The sequence below is a fragment of the Mustela erminea genome, chromosome 6, assembly GCF_009829155.1.
Source record: "Mustela erminea isolate mMusErm1 chromosome 6, mMusErm1.Pri, whole genome shotgun sequence".
NCBI classification, from domain to species: domain Eukaryota; kingdom Metazoa; phylum Chordata; class Mammalia; order Carnivora; family Mustelidae; genus Mustela; species Mustela erminea.
Window position 1 is genome coordinate 18,986,274 of NC_045619.1, and position 22,624 is coordinate 19,008,897.

The window sequence follows — 22,624 nt, forward strand, 5'->3', positions numbered from 1 at the left end:
TGCTTTCCCTGAATTTTGCCTCTTTTTCTCTACTTCAAGCCAGAATGTAGATGTACCAGGGTCCCACCTCCAATCTTGGGGGTGAGAACATGCCTTAGGGGGATGGTGGAGCAATAAGACAGAAATTGCTCCCTGGAAGATTTTATGCAGCATTTGTTCTGATAACCTAGACCAGCCAAACTGATGTGTGAAAAAAGATATAAAGTTCAATATATTTTAAATCATTGTATCAGTATCACATTCTTTCCTATACCAAATATGAAGGGAAAGAAATTAGACTGGCCTCATATTTCACAACAATATTCAGTGCTTTAAGACAGATATGGTACTTACTGTCTTGGTTGGTTTCAGGCTGCTATAGCAGAATTGCATACACTGGATGGATAACAAACAACAGGAATTTATTTCTCATAGTTGTAGTTCTGGAGACTGGGAGGTCTAAGATCAAGGTGCCAGCAGAGAGCCTGTTTCCAGGTTCACAGACAACCATTTTCTCACTGTGTCTTAATATGGCAGAAGAGGTGAAGGAGTTCCCTGGGATCTCTTTAACTAGGGCAGTAACGCCCTTTATGAAATCTCCACCCTCATGATATAACCACTCCCCAGATCCCCACTTTCAAATACAATCACATTGGGGATTAAGTTTCAACATATTAATTTTGGAGGGATACAAACAAGAGCTAATCAAAAAGCTATTACAAACAATAATTTAATTTAATAAAATACCTAGGTTCAAAATTAATATAAAAATAATTCCACCTACAACTTTGATATACATGCTTCTATCAAACCAAACCTCACACACACACACAAACACACATGAAAGTTTGGATAAAATAAAATAATGTGTTTGAAAGCATTAGAAACTCTCCAGGCAGCAGAACTTGAGAGGTAAAGCTCTCCAAGAGTCAAGAAGTACTGAGATAAGTTTAACATTGTATTCTGCTCTTCTGAATGCATTTGCTGATTTGCAAGGGTCTAGCATCTGAGAATTCAGATTGGTTGGAGGATTGGTTTCCTCTAAGGCCCCTCTGTTTGGCTTGTAGATGTCCCTCTTCTCCCCATGTCTTTTTTTTTTTAATATTTTATTTATTTTTTGACAGAGAGAGAGACAGCAAGAGAGGGAACACAAGCAGCGGGAGTGGAAAAGCAGGCTTCCCATGAGCAGGAAGTCTGATGCGGGGTTTGATCCCAGGACCCCAGGATCATGACCTGAGCTGAAGGCAGTTGCTTAATGACTGAGCCACCCAGGAACCCCTCCCTGTGTCTTCACATGGTCTGCGCTCTATGCTTGTCTGTGCCCTAGTCTCCTCTTTTTAAAGTACACCAGTCACATTGGATTAGGGCCCACCACAATGACCTCGTTTTAATTTAATTACCTCTTTCAAGATCTCATCTACAAACACGGTCACATTCTGAGGTACTGCCAATTAGAACATATGAATTTGGGAAAGACACAATTTAGCGAATAAAAGATACTAAGAAATAGAACAAAACTTGGGTAGCTTGCTGATGCTATACCTCAAGGAAGGCCTATCAAGGAGGTGAAATTTTAGTAAACATGACAAGCATTTAGTTAGGGCTCCCAAAAGATTTCTTCCTACAGTCAAACTGGAAGTGGATTAGCCTTCATGTATACTGGAATCCATCTTCAAACCAGCTCCATCCCAGACTACACCGAGGTGAACTGCCTGTCAGAAGCAGCTGCAAATCTTCTCTGAAGAAAAGGACAGCATTTCGACTCTCAAATTATCTTGAAAAATTTTAATATTTGCCATTTGATCAAAAATTACAATACAAGAGGAATAGAAACAAACAGCTGAAAACCAAGAAGAAAAGATTCAGTTGCTGTTCAAATACTGGAGATCCAGAGTTCTGTTCTAGATGTACTATGCCAGTTTTCAAAAGGGCCTCAAAAATAACCAATAGTTTTGGAAGTAAACTAACCACTTCTTTTTTTTTTTTTTTTTTTTTTTTTTAAGATTTTACTTATTTGACAGAGATCACAAGTAGGCAGAGAGGCAGGCAGGGGGTGGGGGGGAGCAGGATCCCTGCCGAGCAGAGAGCCTGATGCAGGGCTCAATCCCAGGACCCTGGGATCATGACCTGAGCCAAAGGCAGAAGCTTAACACACTGAGCCACCCAGGCACCCCAAACTAACCACTTCTTGAAACAAAACCTAACCATTATTAAAGGAAGACAATAAAATAAATACACTCAACAATGTAAAACACATGATGAACGGTATATAATATAAAATTACTCAACATGCCATAAAGCAGAAAACTGTGTCTCATAAAAGAAAAAGTACTGAAAAATACATAATCAAAAATGACAGTGATGATGAAACCAACAAACAAGAGTGTTAAGACAGCCACTACAACTATGTTTAAGTGTTTAAAGCAAAATACACATGCAGTATGAAAGAAATTCTATGAGGTTATGAGGTCTAGAGATAATGTCAAAGATAGGAACAGTTATCATAAATAAATTGCTAAAAATTAGTGATAAAGAAAATATTTCAAAAGCAACCAGAAAAAAAAAATGATGAACAGAAGAACAAAAATGAAATTAACTAAAGACTTCTTATTATAAACTATGGAAACTAGAAGAAGAGGGTGAAACAACATCTTTAAACTACTAAAAAAACAAAAACAAAGCAAAACAAAACAACTTGTCAAGTTAGAATTCTGCATTCCATAAAGAATCCTCCAAAATAAAGATGAAATAAACATATTTTTTAAAGACATCTTCAAGGGGTGCCTGGGTGGCTCAGTGGGTTGAGCCTCTACCTTTGGCTCAGGTCATGGTCTCAGGGTCCTGGGATTGAGCCCCGCATCGGGCTTTCTGCTCAGCAAGGAGCCTGCTTCCCCCCTCTTTCTGCCTGCCTCTCTGCCTGCTTGTGATCTCTGTCTGTCAAATAAATTTAAAAAGTATTTTTTTAAAAACAGATATCTTCAAAATGTTGAGAGAATTTATCACTAGGCTGTTTATATTGAGGAGAAAAATAATACCAGATGGCAAGCTGGATTTACACAAAAGAACAAAAATTACAAAAATGGTAAAGATGTGGATAAATGTAAAACTTTACCTCATTTTTAAAATTCTTTAAAAGATACCTGTCCATTTAAGTCAAAACTATAATAATGTATTGTGGAATGTATATCCTATATGTAAAACCATATAAAGGTATCTGGGTGGCTCAGTCAGTTAAGCATCTGAGTTTGGCTTAGATCATGATCTCAGGGTCCTGGGATTGAGCCCCTCATGGTTGGGCCCTGCACTCAGCAGGGAGTCTGCTTGAGATTCTCTATATCCTTCTTCCCTTTGCCCTGCCCCTCTCCTCCTACCCCCGCTCTCTCACGTACATGCTCGCTCGCTCTCTCATTCTCTCTCTCTCTAAGTAAATAAATAAATAAATAAATATTTTTAAAAATCAAAGATAAAGAAGAGGTATTTAAGGAAGTAAGACCTCTGAAAAGGTGAAAAGTGTAGGATAGAACACACGGACAAAGGACGGAATCGAACAAGAGGTGGGATACTGAAACAAAAACGAAACTAGAACAAATGGATGCAAATGAAAAGAATGTTGTAGGTTGTCTGGGTGCCTGAGCCTTCATCTCAGTCATGATCTCAGGGTCCTGGGATCAAGTCCCGCATCAGACTCTCTGGTCAGTGGGGAGCCTGCTTCCCCCTCTCTCTCTGTCTGCCTTTCTGCCTACTTGTGATTTCTGTCAAATAAATAAATAAATAAATAAAAATTCGAAGAATAAATAATAAATAAAATATAAAATAAATAAAAAGCTTTTAAAAAGTTTTTTTTAATTTAAAAAAGGAAAAAAGAATGTTGTAGAAGCTAAAGGTAAAAGTTATGGAATTACTGGATCATTTTTTTTTTTTGCATAGCAGAATTTTTGAAAAACCAAAGTTATACTTTTCAAAGAGTCTTAAGCTATTATGGCCTATCTGTGAATGGAAGAGAGAGAACTCCTGGAGGATTCCCTAGTAGTGTTGAGAACACAGTTAAATTAAACACCATAAAGCTGAAGGGACTCTGTGTGGTTTCCTCCACAAGTACTTAATGTGCTACAGGTGAGAGGAGGACAGGAATGACTGGCTATAGTTTGGTACTAGTTTGGTGCTGGCCTTCTTTCGGATCAGCACAACAAAAAACAGGAAGTGATACTATTGAGGATAAGAGAGAGAGAGACAAAATGAAGGAGAGGATTGCAGGGTACAGGATGAATACAGAAAAAAAGTGGGGGAAGCCAAAAGTGAACTAATATATTGGGAGAAATTGGAAAGGGACTGAGAGAACGGATATAGTCAAAAAAGCATTGAGAGTTGGAGACACAGAGAATACAACCTCCCCTAATATCTGCAGGGAATTGGCAAGCATACAAATGGACCTACTTATAAATTTAAGGGTAATATGAATTGCCCAATGTTACAGGTGTTCTTTGGCCTCCATGGGCAACCATCATGAACACTGTGCTAATTCGGGAGTATCTCCAGAATCATAAATTGGAATGTGAAGAAAAGGTGGGATTGGCTTAGGACCCTCTCTTTGCATGGTGATGAAGTGTGTAAGAGGCTAAAACTATTTGCTAACATTTGGTAGAACTGTTGCTTGTGATAATCTGGAAGATAGATCATACATTAAATGAACTTACAGCCCTAGGAAAAAAAGACTGGAAAATGGAAAGAGAGTAGCAAGACTTAGTTGCTTTAGGTATGTTTGCCAAGTGTTATAGGTTAGATTGTGTACCCCCCTTCCATAACCAAAAAAGATTTTTTGGATTTCTCACCCAAATACTTTAGAATGTGACTTTATATTGAAGATACAGATAATCAAGTTAAAATGAGGCCATTAGGGTGAACTCTGTCCAATGTAATTGCACCAAAATTAAAAAGGGAAATTTGGCACAGAGGCAGACACACAGGGAAACACCCATATTGAAGGTGAAGATGGAGATTGGGTGATGCATCCACAAGCCAAGGACACCAAAGATTGACAGCTATCCACCAGAAGCTGGGAAAAAGGCTTGGAATATTGTCCCTCCCAGCCCTCAGAAGGGACCAATGCTGCTGACACTTTGAACTTGGACTTCTGGCCTCTGGATCTGGGAGACAATACACTTTTGTTTATTTAAGTCACTTAACTTGTAATACTTTGTTATTGCAAGGATCAAATCAAGGGTATGGCCATCACATTCATAATTAAATTTTCTGAATAGGTTAAGATGTCCCAAAGCAAAGTTTTAATACCAATATATCTTTCTGTTTTATGAAATGGCTTACAAAAAATTAATTTAGAGCTTGGTTCTCCATCACCTGAAAAATGTAGAGACAGCTCAAAGAATGCTCAGCTTTCCTCAGACCCACAACTTAGATTTGAAGCACAGGCATCCAAGTCATCACAAATGGGTAATTCAGTGAATGATAGCAAAAAGAAAGGTTGGTATTTTTATATACAGTATAAGTTTCAAATGAGGTATTTATCTAAGGAATCAAAATGATTACAAAATAATTTCTGTGAGACAGTCTCTCTGTTTTGTTCTCAATTGTATTCTCAGCATCTAACCCAGAGGACCTAGACTAGAAGCTGCTCAACAAATATTTGCTGATAACAAGAATAAATGATGAAAGAGGAACCAGAAGAAGTTGGGCTTTTCTCTGCTTGTTCATCCTGGTCCCACGATGCTGAAAGAAGTGGAAAGTGAGAAACCCCCTTAAGCAGTATTCTCAAAGGGAACTGAATTTCACTGAGGGTAAGAAGATAAAGGGAGACTTTGAGAAATTTGTATAAGACTGTATAGGGGTTCTTTGGCCCAGTCACCCACAGGCAGACTAGCCATTGATTTATCGCTATCTCCCTAGCTTACTTCTCCCAGAACTAGTACTGTAATCCCAACTTTTATTTTTCGGTAGATGATGGTATTTCTCTTTTTTTACCAAGAATATTGAAACCATTCAACATAAGCATTCTCATCAAATCCAGTCATTTTAGTCTCTAAGTTGTGAAGAATATTGAGACTTTCTAGTATCCATATCACAGATGAAGACATAGCCTCACCTTTAAGGCTACATATCTGGGCTTCTACCTGTTTGCCAAGAGGACATTTTTGTATATATATATGTATTATCATGTATAATACATATACATTTAGTATATGTTCTAGCTGAATTGGAAATCAATGTCTTGACCCTTCACCTTGCCCCCCCATCCCCATCATCTGCTTCTTCAGACCAAGAACTCTTTCTGAAAACCTTGACATAAATACTTCCAAGTGTAGAAAACCCCCCAATTTTTGACTCTGGCTACTAGATTAAAAGCATCAATTCTGGTGATATGTCTTAAGGAGGGCAGAGATTGCATGGAACACTGGGTGTTATATACAAACAATGAATCATGAACACTACATCAAAAACTAATGACATAAAAAAAAACTAATGATGTACTGTATGATAACTAATATTACACAATAAAAATAAAGAGATAAAGTTTAAAAAAAATTTAAAAAGCTTCAAGTGTCCATGGGCACTACCATTATGTAATGCATAGGAAAGGTAACAAAGGCATTAGAACTTAATTAAAATCATTCCACATACCAGGCCCATTATAGATCTATACCTCTAAGTTCCTACTCTTTCACCTGTGATTTGCAAACATCCTTGTTCACATTCACTTTTTTGATGTGCACCTTTCTTATGAGGTCTCTAATAACATTCTAGTTCTTCTAAGGCCATGAGAATATTTCAGAAATAGTATTTTCTATAATGTGTTCCTGCTCATACATTCACCCAGATGACCCCTGTTCACATCTATCCCATGATAGTTAGGTGAAATGGGTTTGTGCTTCTACTTCTAGTTCAAAGAAATCCAAAGTCATCTCCAAGATTTCTACAAATTCCCAAGACTTATGTTTTTATGATTTCTTCTGCTCAGTTCTACATTATATTAATCCAGAATTAAATCCAGCTTCATTCACTAGAAAGGCCTCTATTCACATAAAACATAGATTTTTCTGAATATGTTGGGAACACAAGGAAGGACCACAGCCTATACCACAGAGCAAATACCTTAGAACTCCTTATTATCAACCATCCCTCTTCTCCAGAGTCTTTTCTGGCCATCTCACCACCAGGGATTGTTCTGTTCCCCCTCAACATACTCAGCACCTAACTCCATGCATTTCCATAAACTCCCCAGAAACCCAGACCCCAGAGGTTTCACTGTCTACCTCCAATGTGTTTTTCCAGACAACTACTGTTTCTTCCTTAAGAGGAATTCTGATGCAAATCATTATGGTTAGGATCCATGTTGGTTTCTGGAAATTGTTTATTAATTGTAGTCTGTTTTCCTTTGTTTTTTGAATGAGGAAACTGAGGCTCAGGGATCTTAAGTGCCTTGCTTATTTTAGCTCTAAGAATAGTGTTTACACAGACTATCTGATGCAGAATCACTAGGTGGTTGGATTTATTTATTTATTTTTTTTTTGAATGCTGAATTTGGGACTCCACCTTTGATCTACTGAACAAGACTCCCAAATAATTTTTAGGCACACAAAATCACTATAACTTAAGGACTGGAGGGGCAGGAGATACTTAATGTCGTTATAAATTTAATATAAATCTAAGCTTAAGAATGACAGTGTGGATTCATTTAGCACCCAAAAAGATTTTAGACAACTTTGACACAGGACAAAGTAAATACTAGTGTCATTTTGGTGGAAAGAACACCAGACTAGCAGTCAAGGCTAATTGTGTGACCTTGAGCAAGTTACTTAACATCTCTGGATCTCAGGTTCCTGGGGGAAAATACTGCTTTCCCTACTTAACTCCAAGGACTAGGAGAAGGATAAAATGAGATCACGTTTGTGAAAACACTTGTGGGAGGAGGGGAAAATAAATAGCTCTCTACAACTGCTAGGTATTATTTCAAAGTCCTACTTGGGCCTGGAAAATATCAATCTTCTGCATGTTACCAGTATGCTAGTAAGGAAGCCTGTGGAGTTTTTCAAGAAGCTAGTAGGATCCAAGTTAGGCAGCTCATTGCTCAGGCTGAGTAGCCAGAGAGGGGAATTCTTGATTCAGAGCAGCATCTGTTAGTGATTACGGTTTCAGAGGCATGTGTCTGAACTGAAGGCAATGCTACAGAATTGGTCATAGCAGCAGTCCCAACGGTAAAACAGATTCCATCTTTAAAGTGGATATGAAAGGTAAACATGAAAGCATTATGCTACAATCACCTGGAGTAAAACAGTGCTTGTTTAACATTCCCCACAACCTGCTCACAAACACACACAAAGGAAAACGATAGACAAAGGGTTATGTGAAAGAAAGAGAGCCTGAGGAAACAATTACAACCATCAAACTCAGAAGAGCTCACTTGCACTCTGCTAATTGCTCAATATATTTGTGGACTGGGCCTCTTTGGCATCCATTCCCTGACATGTTCTTCCTTCAAAACTCAAGTTTGTTCAATTTGGATCCTTGGCAGAAAAAAAATCCCTCATCCAAAAATCACTATGAATTCTGTCAGAGATCTGACTATAGTTAAAGAAAGTAAATTTATTATAACTCAGAAGATATGATGGACTTGGAACAAAGACCAAAGACCTGGGCCCAGAGGGGAAAACAGTAATCCTAGGATTTCCAGGTGGGCCAGGTGAGTGAGAAGTTCTGAACATGACCGGGGTGGAAGAAGGGTAGAGGCAAAATGAGACCCCAGGGATTTTGTTAGAGTGTTTTTGTGAAAGTGTGCATTTTCTATCTATAAAAGGGAATGTATGTGTATGCTCAAGTTGAACTTAGCCTAGAGAAGAGTACCTTTCAAAATTTAAAGAAAAAATCAAAACTAGAAGTATAAGGTAGGTCAGAATTTACTGGTAAATTTACTGGCTAAGTGTACATAAGTCAAAAACACGATGTCCTGCACCAGGGGAGAATCCTGGTTTTAATGAAGAATACCTAGAAGATACTTGGAAAATCAGCAACTCGAATAGGTTGGCTGGTTTAAGTTCCATCTTTCTAGAAGCACTTGAAGAGAAAGCAGGGGAGCTATGCCTATGCCCAAAGCAAGGGACCAGTAGGAGAAAAGAGAGGCAAAAGTTGACTCCATGTGCATGACTCCATGTACACGTACCCAAGGATAATCTTAGCACAAGAAAGTTCCTCTAGTAAAGCAGAGCACTGGGCCTGCGGGCCACATTCACTAAGGCCAGAGGAGGAACAAAGGAGATGAACTATATTCATCTCTATTTGGTTAGAAGTTTGCTTGCCTGTTTGTTTGTTATTCATATGGAAATGAATGGTCACCTCATAAACTAAGTCTAGCCACAAATCCCTTAAATCCATCTTATAGAAACTACTTTTCAGGGCATGAAACAGACTAAGAAGAAAATAAAATCTTTCAGTAGAAAGGTCATTAAACTAAGAGTGAAGAGGCTTGGGTTCTAGTCTGGTTTTTTCAATTACTGGCTGAGGTGGCATTTTAAGACCTCTCTATGTAATCTACTGGAAGCCTGCAGTGAGGGACAGCACAGGGTGGGGAGATGTGGAAAGATGATCTTCAAGGTCCCTTCCAGTGAAAACAGTCTATGACTCCAGTTAGCATATAATATAATTGAGGAAGCCTGAAAGGCTATATATCAAAACATGACTAGAGGATACCTCAGGGGAATGGGATTAGCACAGGAGTAGAGAGACAAAAGAAAATAATTGAAGAACACTTTCAGTGAGGAAAAAATGCAAAGGCAGGAGGGATTTGTAAGTGAAATATTAAACAAGAAAAGTTTCAGTTAGCATATAAAATAATAGAGAAAGTCTGGAAAGCCATATATCAAAACATTACTAGTAGTCAGAGTCTGAGCACGAAGCAGAAAGAGACTTGGGAGAGCCAACAGTGTGAATATTTTATTTGCCCTCTCTCTCTCTCTCCTGCCCTTGTTGGAAAATCCATCGTAGAGCCACTAGATACCACTCAGTTCCTTCTAATTGCTCTTTAACCTTTGGACCCAAGCCTCCATGCCCAGTGACAGGAGGAAGGACATATAGTTGGTGTTACCTGGGAAAGTGCTCTGCAGCCTCCTGTACAATATACCATCTGATTTTCTGGCACAGTTTGAAGAAAGCTGAGCTTGTCTTTCATCCTGTACTGATACTGCTATTTTCCCCAAAGGTTTTAACTTCATTACTATGGCTTCTTATGTCATCCTAGTTCCTCTCTTTGTCCCCATAAGCTTCAGGGTCTACAAGTCTATCACGTAAGCTATATAGAAGCCAAAAGAAGGGCATGCAATCAAACTGTTTTCAGAAGTTTTCCATGGTTATAAGTGACCCTGTCAACAGGGTCCCAAACTCATCATGTGTCTGTTTCTGGTAGAGGATCTGGTTGTCTTCATGTAGCTGATGATTTTTATTGGTGCAGTTCATTGGAACTGCCCTGCTGATCTTCACCAAATTATAAATTTGCAGGGTTCCAATGAAATGTATGAACCCCAGATTGATTACTCTGTTGAGTCATCAAGATCAAACCAAGTCAGCTGTTGAAGGACCCAAGCAAAACTCTCTGGTATTCCAAAGAGAGAAGCAGAATAAGTCCTTGGAAATAAAAAAAAAAAATTAAAGTGTTGCTAAATCACCACCAAGGACTTTTAACATTATCCTTATACTATGAAGGATATGGCCAGTGTCTAATTCCAAACTTACAATATGACATTTTCTTACCTCAGTACCAAGCTTCAGAATGTGTTAGATTGAAAAGCAATGGATAGCATCAAAGCTAAAAGATAAGAAAAGAATCAAGTGAGTAAGATAGCCAAAACCTCTAAAGGTGGTGGACCTTCTCCTGTGGCTTGAAAAGGCAAAGGATAAAGATAAACAGGAAAATGAAAAAACACACCTCCCCAGTTCTTCTAATACCCAACTTTTGGTTTTCAACCAGTTTCCCACCATAGTTTTTCCCTTATTCAAGGAATTATGATTACAAAAAAAATTATTGGGGGGTAGGGTAAAATAATGGCTATATAGTTAACTTTTCTATAATCCTTGTTGTTTTGTTTTGTTTATTTATTTTTTGGTTTTTTTTTTATTTGTTCACTTATTAGGAGGAGTGTGTGGTGGTGAGGGCCAGAGGGTGAGAGAGAGAGAGTCACAAGCAGACTCCATGCTGAGCACGGAGCCCGATTCAGGGCTCAATCCCATGACCATGAGATCATGATCTGTGCTGAAACCAAGAGTCCGTGCTCAACCCACTGAGCCACCCAGGCACCCCTGTAATCCTTGTTTTTATTTTCCTTTGATCTCATATTCCTATTCCATGAAATGAGCAGTTTACTTCTATTATCATCTCGCTTGTCAAAGTAACTTTCAATTCTATTAACTTACAGGTGATCCTGAAATCTATAAATCATAAAATACCATCTGATAAATAAGACTAAACACAGAAAGTTGGCTCGCTGAGGTGATTACTACTCCTTTTGCCATTTCCCCTTAAGAAATGAAAAGCTCCACCTTGGGAAGGTGGTTCTGTCTTATTTTCTCTGGATATGAGTTCTGAACTTGAGTATGAGAAAGGTGTTTCTCGCCTTTTTCCCTACCTACCTCAAACTTAACAGACAAGGCTGTGATTTTCTTATGAAATTAAATGTTTGTAACTTCTATTAATATAGTGTTAGTAATTGCCCTTGGGTAAATGGACATGCAGACAGGTCACTGAAATTTACTTGTGTAGATATATATTAGTAAGTAATTATAGTAGGATTATTCCTAATTTGGAAAAAGGCCTAAATATGATTAATAGATAAGAATTTCTGGATGTTATTTCCCTAATAAAGGAAACGTACCTGGAAAGTGAGATTCATGTTCTACATTCTACTACATTTTAAAACTACTTAGAAGTTGGTTTAAATGCTGTCCCTGTGAACTGCAAGGGAAAAATTTGGCCCAATTATTACCTCGTAGTTACCAAAACTCACTTGACAGAGTCAATGCCTCAGTTAGTCCACACTGGAAATGAGCAATTTTCCCAATAAACAAGTCTCTGATGTTTTTCTGAAATGAAAAAAAATTTTTAAATGAGGCATAAGAGGATCATCATATCTAAGAGGCTATGAATAAGATACCATGAAAAGATGTAGGAAAAATGGTGGAGTAGGTAGTGTAAGTAATAAAATAAGCAAATATCTTATTCATAGCCTCTTAGATATGATGATCCTCTTATGCCTCATTTAAAACTTCATTACCTTGGAAGCCCAAAGTGTGAGAATAAATAAAAAAGACAAGGTGAGCTTTCTAGGCCACACCAAAGCTAATTCTGTGTCTAATGTATCATATGTGGTTGATTAAAAGGAGAAATAATTTTAAAATATTAATCCCTAAGCTTATCAAGTCCAGAATAATAATTAAATAAACCTTCTGATAACACTAAAAGGAGGAATATGATGAAGTCCGTGTAGCTGAGCGCTGTCCTTATCTAACTCTGTTTTCCTTTTCACAGGGTCACAGAACCCACAGAGGCAGAAACTAATAGCCTTCTTCTGGAGCCTAATTATTTGTTCTCAGAAACTCAAACCACTTCACTATACCCAAGAAGGCCAGAAAGTTTGCAGGTAGAGCTGAGCCAGAGAGTCTGGTTTAGTTACATGAGCCAAAACATGAGTCGACCCATTTGAGCTGACTAGACACAAGCAAAGGAAAATACAAAACTTCATATACGTGTGTGTGTACGTGTTGGTCTGTGCCGTGTTTGAGCAAATGGTCACTGGGGCTGACAGGGAGTAATAACAGAGTATTTTCACTGGCTTGTCTTTTCTTTGGCTCATCTTTACTACTGGAGGCAGGGCAGCAGTGCTAAATCTTGGCTTACTTTAATTTGCCTACTTCATTTCTTGACAAGCAAGAATAGAAAGTGCGGTGGTGTTTGTTATTTCTGCAACTGATAAAACTCTTCAAGAGTTTCCCCATCCCCATTAAAGCATCCTTCTTCTAAATGCAAATATGCTTCCAAGATTTTGTGTAGTGTTGAGGTAAGAGAGAAAGTTATTCATTTATTCAAAAAATGTTTGACCTTCCATTTACATGAAACTGTGCTAGGCACTGTAAAAAATAAAATACACAAATAAAGCAAGTATAATACACAAAGTTTTAGAACTAACTGTAGGGTAAGAAAATGTTAGTAACACAGAGCTCCTTTTCAAAAAGCATGATACAAATCTCTTTCAATATAGATTGACCTAGATACAAGGATATCTAAGTATAGGCATAGATACAGATAAACAGATACAAAGACAGCTATAAAGAACTAACTCTCCCTGCTGTGTAAGGATCTTCTTTCTCCATCCCAATTTAGAAGCTTCTACCCATGCAGGTCTGGCCCTAGACAAAATAGTGAAGTGGGTGGCCTTCACCTTCAGGCTTCCCAACAATCTCATAGGTTTTCTGTTCTTTCAGGGTCCATTTTGCTCATGATTACTCTAACTACTCTACTCTAGGACTTGCCCCTCACTCAATGGCCCACAGAGGTCCTCAAAAATTCTTTCTCTCTAGTTCCACTTCCCAAGTCTGGAGCTCTCTGAGGATGACCATTCAGAAGCACCAGTTTTGCTAGATTACCAGCAGGCAGCATAGTATGCAAGTTTTACAGAATGGTCCTGAGTTGAGTTCAACAAATTTGTGGAATCCTGGTTCAAATACTTAGCAGTTCTGTGATCTTGAAAAGCTTATTTAACTCATGTCTCAGTTTCCTTTTAGGTAAGACTGGATAAAGGAGGATGGTGGCTAATAGCATATGTCATCTAATCTATGATGCCTTCTCTCTTCTCAGCTTCACCATGATTTTACACATCACTAGGACAGAAAAGAATGTTCTAAATTATGCATGTAAGATGCTTTTGATTGAAATATACAAGCAAATTCTTGGGACCCTGGTGGCTCAGTTGGTAAAGCGACTGCTTCGGCTCAAGTCATGATCGTGGAGTCCCAGGATTGAGTCCTGCATTAGGCTCCCTGCTCAGCAGGGAGTCTGCTTCTTCCTCTGACCCTGCCCCTTCTCATGTTCCCTCTGTCTCTCATTCTCTATCTCTCAAATAAATAAATAAAATCTTTTTTAAAAAAGATAAAACCAGATTCCAGAGTGTTAAAATTTGAAAAAAATGTATATCCTAAAAGTGATTGAATACAATAATACCTACCTCATAAGTTTATTCTCAGTATTAACTAAGGTAACCAATACAGTGTGCTTACCACAATTCCAGACACAAATTAAGCACTTGAATGTTAGCTAATACTACTGAGTTTCTCCAGCCAGACATACTTTATCTTAACAAGGGCTCTTTAAATATGACACCTTGAAGAGGAGAAGCAAGATGCTGGAGGAGTATAAGACCTAATATCATCAGGTCCCAGGAGTTCAACTAGATAGTTATCAAACTATTCTGAACACATACATGCTCAAGAGGAGATCAAAGAGAAGAATAGCAGCAATTATAGGAAAAGAAAAGCAACCACTTTCTGGAAGGTAGGACGTGAGCAGAAGTGAATCCAAGGTGACACACAGGAAGATAGACTGCGGGGGGTGGGGCAGCCCCCAGCAAGTGGTAGAGCAGTGAAGCACAAAATCAGAACTTTTAGAAGTCTGCTCCACGGAGGGACATCACTCCAGAGGTTAAGTGGGGGTGAACAATGTTGTCTCAGTGACCAGTAGGGTCACAGAAAGACCAGGGGTGTCTGAGTGTGGCAGAGTTGCCAGGTATCTGAGTGGGGAAGCTGGCTACAGAGACGGAGCCAAGGTAGGGACTCTGAGCTCAGGGCTACTTGAAACCATGATCGAAGGCACAGTCAGGCCACTGGTCTTCGAGCAGGGACCCCACAAGTGGCAGATCCAAGGAGACCCCTTCCTTCCTCCTCCAAGAAAATCAGCATGGGAGCACGTGGCAGGAGTCTGATGGGCTTAGAAGCTCCAGACAGGATCATGTGCCATAGATAGAAACACTTAGTCACAGACTGGGTGAGCATGGAGTGAATCCAGAGACCAGGAGACAGGTATGATTGACTGCTTTTCTCTGAGGGTACCCTGAGGAGTGACACCCCGAGCTCTTGGCTCCTCTGGTGCCAGAGATTGGGATACTGCCATTTTCATTCCCATCCTCCAAAGCTGTACGGAAAGCATTCAGGGAACAAAAGCTATGAAGAGCAATTGGCAAGAGTGGTGCAATTCCACCTTGGGCAAAGACATTTGAGAATGAATGCAACAGTCTCAGCCACCAGATCAATAAGAACATCCAGCCAAGACCAAGTTCACCAATCAATGAGAACTGCAAAACCTCAGAAATAGGGGAATACAGCATATGGAATTCACGACTTTTTCCCCATGATTCTTTAGCATTTCTAAGTTAAATTTTTTATTCAATTTTTTCTTACTCTTTTTATTCTTTCTTTCCTATTTTAGTGTTTTTTAACTATTTTATCTTATTAATTTTTTAAAAAAATATTTTTTAATTTTCATTGTTATAGTCATATTCTATCCCTTCAATATATTTAGCTTTATTTTTTATATACATTTAGGTTTTTCTTTCTTTAAAATTTTGGGATAGAGTTTCTTATAACAGATCAAAATATACCCTAAATCTAGCACACAGCTTTGTTCTAGTCTCCAGCCTGATGACATTCTTTCCTTTTTTTTTTTCTTTTTTCAACCTACTTCTTATCAATCCTTTTTTAGTATCTTCAATTTTCACATTTACAGTCAAATTCCATCCCTTCATCATGTTGACCCTTATTTATGTATATATATAACTTTTCCTTTCATTAAGATTTTGGGAGGCTATTTCTTCTAACAGACCAAAATACACCCAAAATCAAGCATTTGGCTCTGGTTTTTTCCTTTTTTCCTCCTTTCTTTTCCTAGTTTCAGGTCTCTTCTAATTTGTTTAGCATATATTTTTCTGGGGTGGTTGCTACCTTTATAGTATTTTGTTCTCTTATTCATCTATTCTTCTTACCTGGATAAAGTAAAAAGGCTGAAAAACTCACCACAAAAAAAAAAAAAAAAAACAAGAGGGCAAACCTATCCTAATCAATACGGACATTAATAAGATGTCAGATCTAGAGTTCAGAATGACAATTATCAACGTGCTGGCTGGGCTCAAAAAAAGCATTGACGATACTAGAGAATTCCTTTCTGAAGAAATAAAATCTCTTTCTGAAGAAATAAAAGAGCTAAAATACAACCAGTTGCAATCAGAAAAGCTATTAATGAGGTGTGATAAAAAATGGAGGCTCTTACTCCTAGGATAAATGAGTCAGAAGAGAAAATTAGTGATATAGAAAAACAAATGATGGAGAATAAAGAATCTGAGCAAAAGAGAGATAAACAACTACTGGACCATGAGGGGAGACTTGAGAGATAAGAGATACCATAAGATAAAACAATATTAGAATAATTGGAGTCACAGAAGAAGAAGAAAGAGAGAGGGGGGCAGAAGGTATATTGGAGCAAATTATAGCAAAGAATTTCCCTAACTTGACAAAGAGAACAAGCATCAAAATCAAGGAGGCACAGAGAACCACCACCCAAAATCAATAAAAATAGGTCCAAACCCCATCATCTAATATTAAAACTTACAAGTCACAGTGACAAAGAGAAAATCCTGAAAGTAGCTTGGGACAAGAGGTCTGTGGCATACAATGGTAGAAATATTAGATTGGCCACAGACCTATCCACAGAGACCTAGCAAGCCAGAAAGAACTGGCATGATATATTCAGAACACATAATGAGAAAAATATGTAGCCAAGAATACTATATCCAGCTGGCTGTCATTGAAAACAGGAGAGATAAAGAGCTTCCAGGACAAACAAAAACTAAAAGAATTTGTAAACACAAAACCAGCCCTACAGGAAATATTGAAAGGGGTCCTCTAAGCAAAGAAAGAGCCTAAAAGTAACAGACCAGAGAGGAACAGAGACAATATACAGAAACAGTCACCTTACAGGCAATACAATGGCACTAAATTCATATCTTTCAGTAGTTACCTGAATGTAAATGGGCTAAATTCCCCAATCAAATGACAAAGGATATTAGGATGGGTTAAAAAAAAAAAAAAAAGACCCATTGATATGCTGTCCACAAGAGTTCATTTTAGACTCAAAGACATCTTCAGATTCAAAGTGAGGGGATGGAAAACAATTTGTCATGCTAATGGACATCAAAAGAAAGCTGGAGTGGCAATCTTTATATCAGATAAGTTAAATTTTAAGCCAAAGACTATAATGAGAGATGAGATGTCCTTAAAAGGTCTATCCAACGAGAAGATTGAAATAATTTTAAATATCTATGCCCCTAACATGGGAGCAGCCAACTATATAAACCAATGAATAACAAAATCAAAGAAACACATCAACGATAATACAATAGTAGTAGGGGATTTTAACATCCTCATCACTGAAATGGACGGATCATCTCAGCAAAAGATCAACAAGGAAATAAAGTCTTTAAATGACACACTGGACCAGATAGACATCACAGATGAATTCAAAACATTTCATCCTAAAGCCATAGAATATACATTCTTCTCTAGTGCACATGAATCATTCTCCACATTTTAGTGCACATGAATCATAGATCTCATCCTGGTTCACAAATCAGGTCTCAACCAGTACCAAAAGATTGGGATCATTCCCTACATATGTTCAGACCACAATGCTCTGAAACTAGAACTCAACCACAAGAGGAAAGTTGGAAAGAACTCAAATACATGGAGGCTAAAGAGCATCCTACTAAAGAATGAATGGGTCAACCAGGAAATTAAAGAAGAATTTTAAAAATTCCTGGAAGCAAATGAAAATGAAATCACAACTGTTCAAAATCTTTGGGACATAGCAAAGGCAGACCTGAGAGGAAAGTATATAGCACTACAAGCCTTTCTCAAGAAACAAGAAAGGTCTCAAGTACACAACCTAGCCCTACACCTAAAGGAGCTAGAGAAAGAACAGCAAAGAAAACCTGAACCCAGCAGGAGAAGAGAAAACAATGAACTAGAAACCAAAAGGACACTAGAACAAATCAACAAAACTAGGAGCTGGTTCTTTGAAAGAATTAATAAGATCGATAACCCCCTGGCCAGACTTATCCAAAAGAAAAGAAAAAGGACCCAAATTAATAAAATCATGAATAAAAGAGGAGGGATCACAACCAACACCAAAAAAATAAAAATTATAAGAACATATTTTGAGCAATTATATGCCAGCAAATCTGACAATCTGGAAGAAATGGGTGCATCCCTAGAGACATATAAACTCCCAAAACTGAACCAGGAAGAAACAGAAAACCTGAACCACAACCAGTAAGGAGATTGAAGCAGTCATCAAAAATGTTCCAACATGGGGCACCTGGGTGGCTCAGTGGGTTAAGCCTCTGCCTTCAGCTCAGGTCATGATCTCAGGTTCCTGGGATCGAGCCCTGCATCGGGCTCTCTGCTCAGAGGGGAGCCTGCGTCCCTCCCCTCTCCGTCTGCCTCTCTGCCTCCTTGTGACCTCTCTCTCTACGTCAAATAAATAAAATCTTAAAAAAAAAAAAAAAGTCCCAACAAACAAGAGCCCAGGGCCAGACGGCTTCCCAGGGAAATTCTACCAAACATGTAAAGAAAAATTAATACCTAGTTTCCTGAAAATGTTCCAAAATATAGAAATGGAAGGAAAACTTCCAAACTCTCTTTATGAGGCCAGCATTACCTTGATCCCAAAACCAAAAACCTCATCAAAAAGGAGAATTACAGACCAATGTCCTTGATGAATACAGATGCTAAAATTCTCACCAAAATACTAGCCAATAGGATCCAACAGTACATCTAAAGGATTATTCAGCACAACCAAGTGGGATTTATTCCTGGGCTGCAGCATTGGTTCAAAATCCAAAAATCAATCTGTGATACAATACATTAATAAAAGAAAGAACAAGAATCATATGATACTCTCAAAAGATGCTGAAATAGCATTTGACAAAGTACAACAAACTTCTCTGATCAAAACTCTTCACAGTGTTGGAATACAGCGTACATGCCTCAATGTAATAAAAGCCATCCATGAAAAACACACAGCAAGTTTTTCCCCTAAGTTCAGGAACACAGCAAGGCTGTCCACTATCGCCACTCCTATTCAACAGAGTACTAGAAGTCCTAGCCTCAGCAATCAGACAACAACAACAACAAAATAATAATAAAATAAAATAGAATAAAATAAAATAAAATGCATCCAAATTGGCAAAGAAGAAGTCAAACTCTCACTCTTCACAGATGATATGATACCTTATGTGGAAAACCCAAAAGACCATGCCAGAACTGCTGGAACTTGTACAGGAATTCAGTATAGTGTCAGGATATAAAATCAATGCACAGGAATCAGTTGCATTTTATACAGACCAACAACAGGACAGAAGAAAGAGAACTTAAGGAGTTGATCCCAATTACAATTGCACCCAAAACCATAAGATACCAAAACAAAACAAAACAAAACAAAAAATACAAAACAACAACACAAATAACCATAAGACACCTAGGAATAAACCTAACCAAATACTCAGAAAACTATAAAGTACTCATGAAGGAAATTGAGGAAGACACAAAGAAATGGAGAAACATTCCATGCTCATGGATTGGAAGAACAAATATTATAAAAATGTCTATGCTACCTAGAGCAATCTACATGTTTAATACAATCCCTATCAAAATACCATTAATTTTATTTAAAGAAATAGGAAAAAATCACCCTCAAATTTATATGGAACCAGAAAACACCCTGAATAGCCAGAGGAATGTTGAAAAAGAAAACCAAAGTTGGTGGCATCACAATTCCAGGCTTCAAGCTCTATTACAAAGTTGTAATCATCAAGACAGTATGGTACTGGCACAAAAACAGACACATAGATCAATGGAACAGAAATGGACCCTCAGAAATGGAGAGAGCCCAGAAATGGACCCTCACCCCAATGGTCAACTAATCTTCACCAAAGAAGAAAGAATGTCCAATGGAAAAAAGAGAGTCCCTTCAACAAATGGTGTGGAAAAATTGGAACAGCTACTTGCAGAAGAATGAATCCGGACTATTTCCTTACACCACACACAAAAATAGACTCCAAATGGATGAAAGACCTCAATGTGATACAGGAATCCATCAAAATCCTTGAGGAGAACACAGGCAGCAACCTCTTGGACCTCAGCTGCAACAACTGCTTCCTAGAAACATCACCAAAGGCAAGGGAAACAGGGCAAAAATGAATTATTGGGACTTCATCAAGATCAAAAGCTTTTGCACAGCAAAGGAAACAGTCAACAAAACCAAAACACAACCAAAAGAATGGGAGAAGATATTGGCAAATGACAGATCAGATAAAGAGCTAGTGTCCAAAATCTAGAAAGATACTTATCAAACTCATAATAAATAATCCAATCAAGAAATGGGCAGAAGACATGAAGAGACATTTCAGCAAAGACAATCAAATGGCCAACAGACACATGAAAAAGTGCTCAACATTACTCAGCATCAAGGAAATTCAAGTCAAAAAACCACAGTGACATACCACCTCACACAGTCAGAATGGCTAAATTTAACAAGTCAGGAAACAGCAGATGTTGGCAAGGATGCAAAGAAAGGGGAACCCTCCTACACTGTTGTTAGGAATGCAAGCTGGTGCAGCCACTCTGGGAAACAGTATGGAGGTTCCTCAAAAAGTTAAGAATAGAGCTACCCTATGACTCAGTAATTGCAATATTGGGTATTTACCCTAAAGATACAAATGTAGTGATCCAAAGGGGCACATGCACCCGAATGTTTATAGCAGCAATGTGCACAATTGCCAAACTATGGAAAGAGCTGAGATGTCCATTAACAGATGAAAAGGTGGTATGTATGTATGTGTGTGTGTGTGTATATATATATATACACACATGCAGCCATGAAAAGAAATACTACGCAGTCATCAAAAGAAACAAAACCTTGCCATTTATGACGACATAGATGGAACTAGAGGATATTATGTTAAGCAAAACAGTCAATCAGAGAAAGACAATTATCATATGATCTCTCTGATATGAGGAATTCGAGAGGTAGGGTGGGGGATTTAGGGGGTAGGGAAGGAAAAAATGAAAGAAGATGGGATCAGGAGGGAGACAAACCATAAGTGACTCTTAATCTCACAAAACAAACTGAGTATTGCTGAGGGTGGGGGAGGAATAGGGTAGCTGGGTTATGGACATTGGGGAGGGTATGTGCTATGGTGAGTGCTGTGATTGTGTAAAGCTAATGATTCATAGACCTGTACCCCTGAAGCAAATAATACATTATAAGTTAATTTTAAAAAAGAATGTGAAAATTAAATTCAAAGGAAAGAATGAAAGAAGAAGTTGAAGTTTAGAGGATACTTTAAAATAAATTACATCATGAACACCAAACCACATTTTTAACTGAAGAATTACTATTAATAATATAAATTATAATGATAAAATGATTGCCTAAATCAAATAAACAGAATTATTATGGCTAGAAAATAAATAAATAGATAGATGGATAGATAGATAAATAAATAAATAAATACGGCCCCTTAAAATACAAAGAGTCATGGGGGGCAGGATATGAGGGCTTAGAGCCAATGGAAATATAACTTTTGGTTGGCTTAGAATTTTCAATGTTCTCATTCAGGTTACATATCTTGAAAGTTATTTGTAGGATTGCTCCTACTCAAAACCTAGTGACACAAATCTGGGATCAGAATTTTTATCACAGTTTAGACAGATTTATCTCTACATTAAAAAATCAAGCCTTTCAAAGGTTTTTTAAATTAGCTGAAGTTTATAACTAACCCCACCCACCTCATTTCACCCTCGCCAAAAAATCACTTTCGTGGCTTACTAGTTTTCTCATGCTCTTCAAATCTGAAAGTTTCAAAGCACCAAAGCACCAAAAATCATTTATCTTTGATATTCTACTTTTTGTCATTTGATGTGTTTAAGTTAAAAAAAATGTTAGGGGTGCCTGGGTGGCTCAGTGGGTTAAGCCCCTGCCTTCATCTCGGGCCATGATCTCAGAGCCCAGGGATTGAGCCCCACGTGGGCTCTCTGCTCAGTGGGGAGCCTGCTTCCCCCTCTCTCTCTCTCTGCCTGCCTCTCTGCCTACTTGTGATCTCTCTCTCTCTCTCTCTCTCTGTCAAATAAATAAATAAAATCTTAAAAAAAAATTAAGATTAAAAAATAAATAAATAAATGTTAAAAGATGAAACAGGAAAGAACACCTTTATACCACAAGACATAGTTATCATTCAGATGAGCGACATTATATTTTAGCAAGCAAATGTCCTATATTTAGAAATCTAATTCTGTCACCTTTATGTTAAATTTAACACATAAAATCTAAGGATGGCACTCACCCAGAAGTCAGATGAGATATACAGAACAAATTGAACAGTAAAGCATCATTATTTTATAGGTCTTCAGTTTAGTCTGTAGCTGGATAACTTGTTATGTAGGCATGCCTATCTGTAAAGTAGGATATTAACTCTGTCGTGCAACAGTTGATGATATGTTGCCACAATTACACGACTTCATGAAAGCTTTCACCTTGCCTTTGCCAAAA

At 37.9% G+C, this 22,624-nt stretch overlaps 1 long non-coding RNA gene across 1 annotated transcript; it reads right to left on the minus strand.

Moving 5' to 3' along the window:
* Window positions 1-333: 333 nt before the first annotated feature.
* On the minus strand, window positions 334-11,902 carry LOC116592935. Its single transcript, XR_004286664.1, has 3 exons — window positions 11,850-11,902; window positions 10,732-10,786; window positions 334-375 (listed from the first exon to the last, which is right to left on the minus strand). It is a non-coding gene; the product is annotated as an uncharacterized LOC116592935 (long non-coding RNA).
* Between the last annotated feature and the right edge of the window lie 10,722 nt (window positions 11,903-22,624).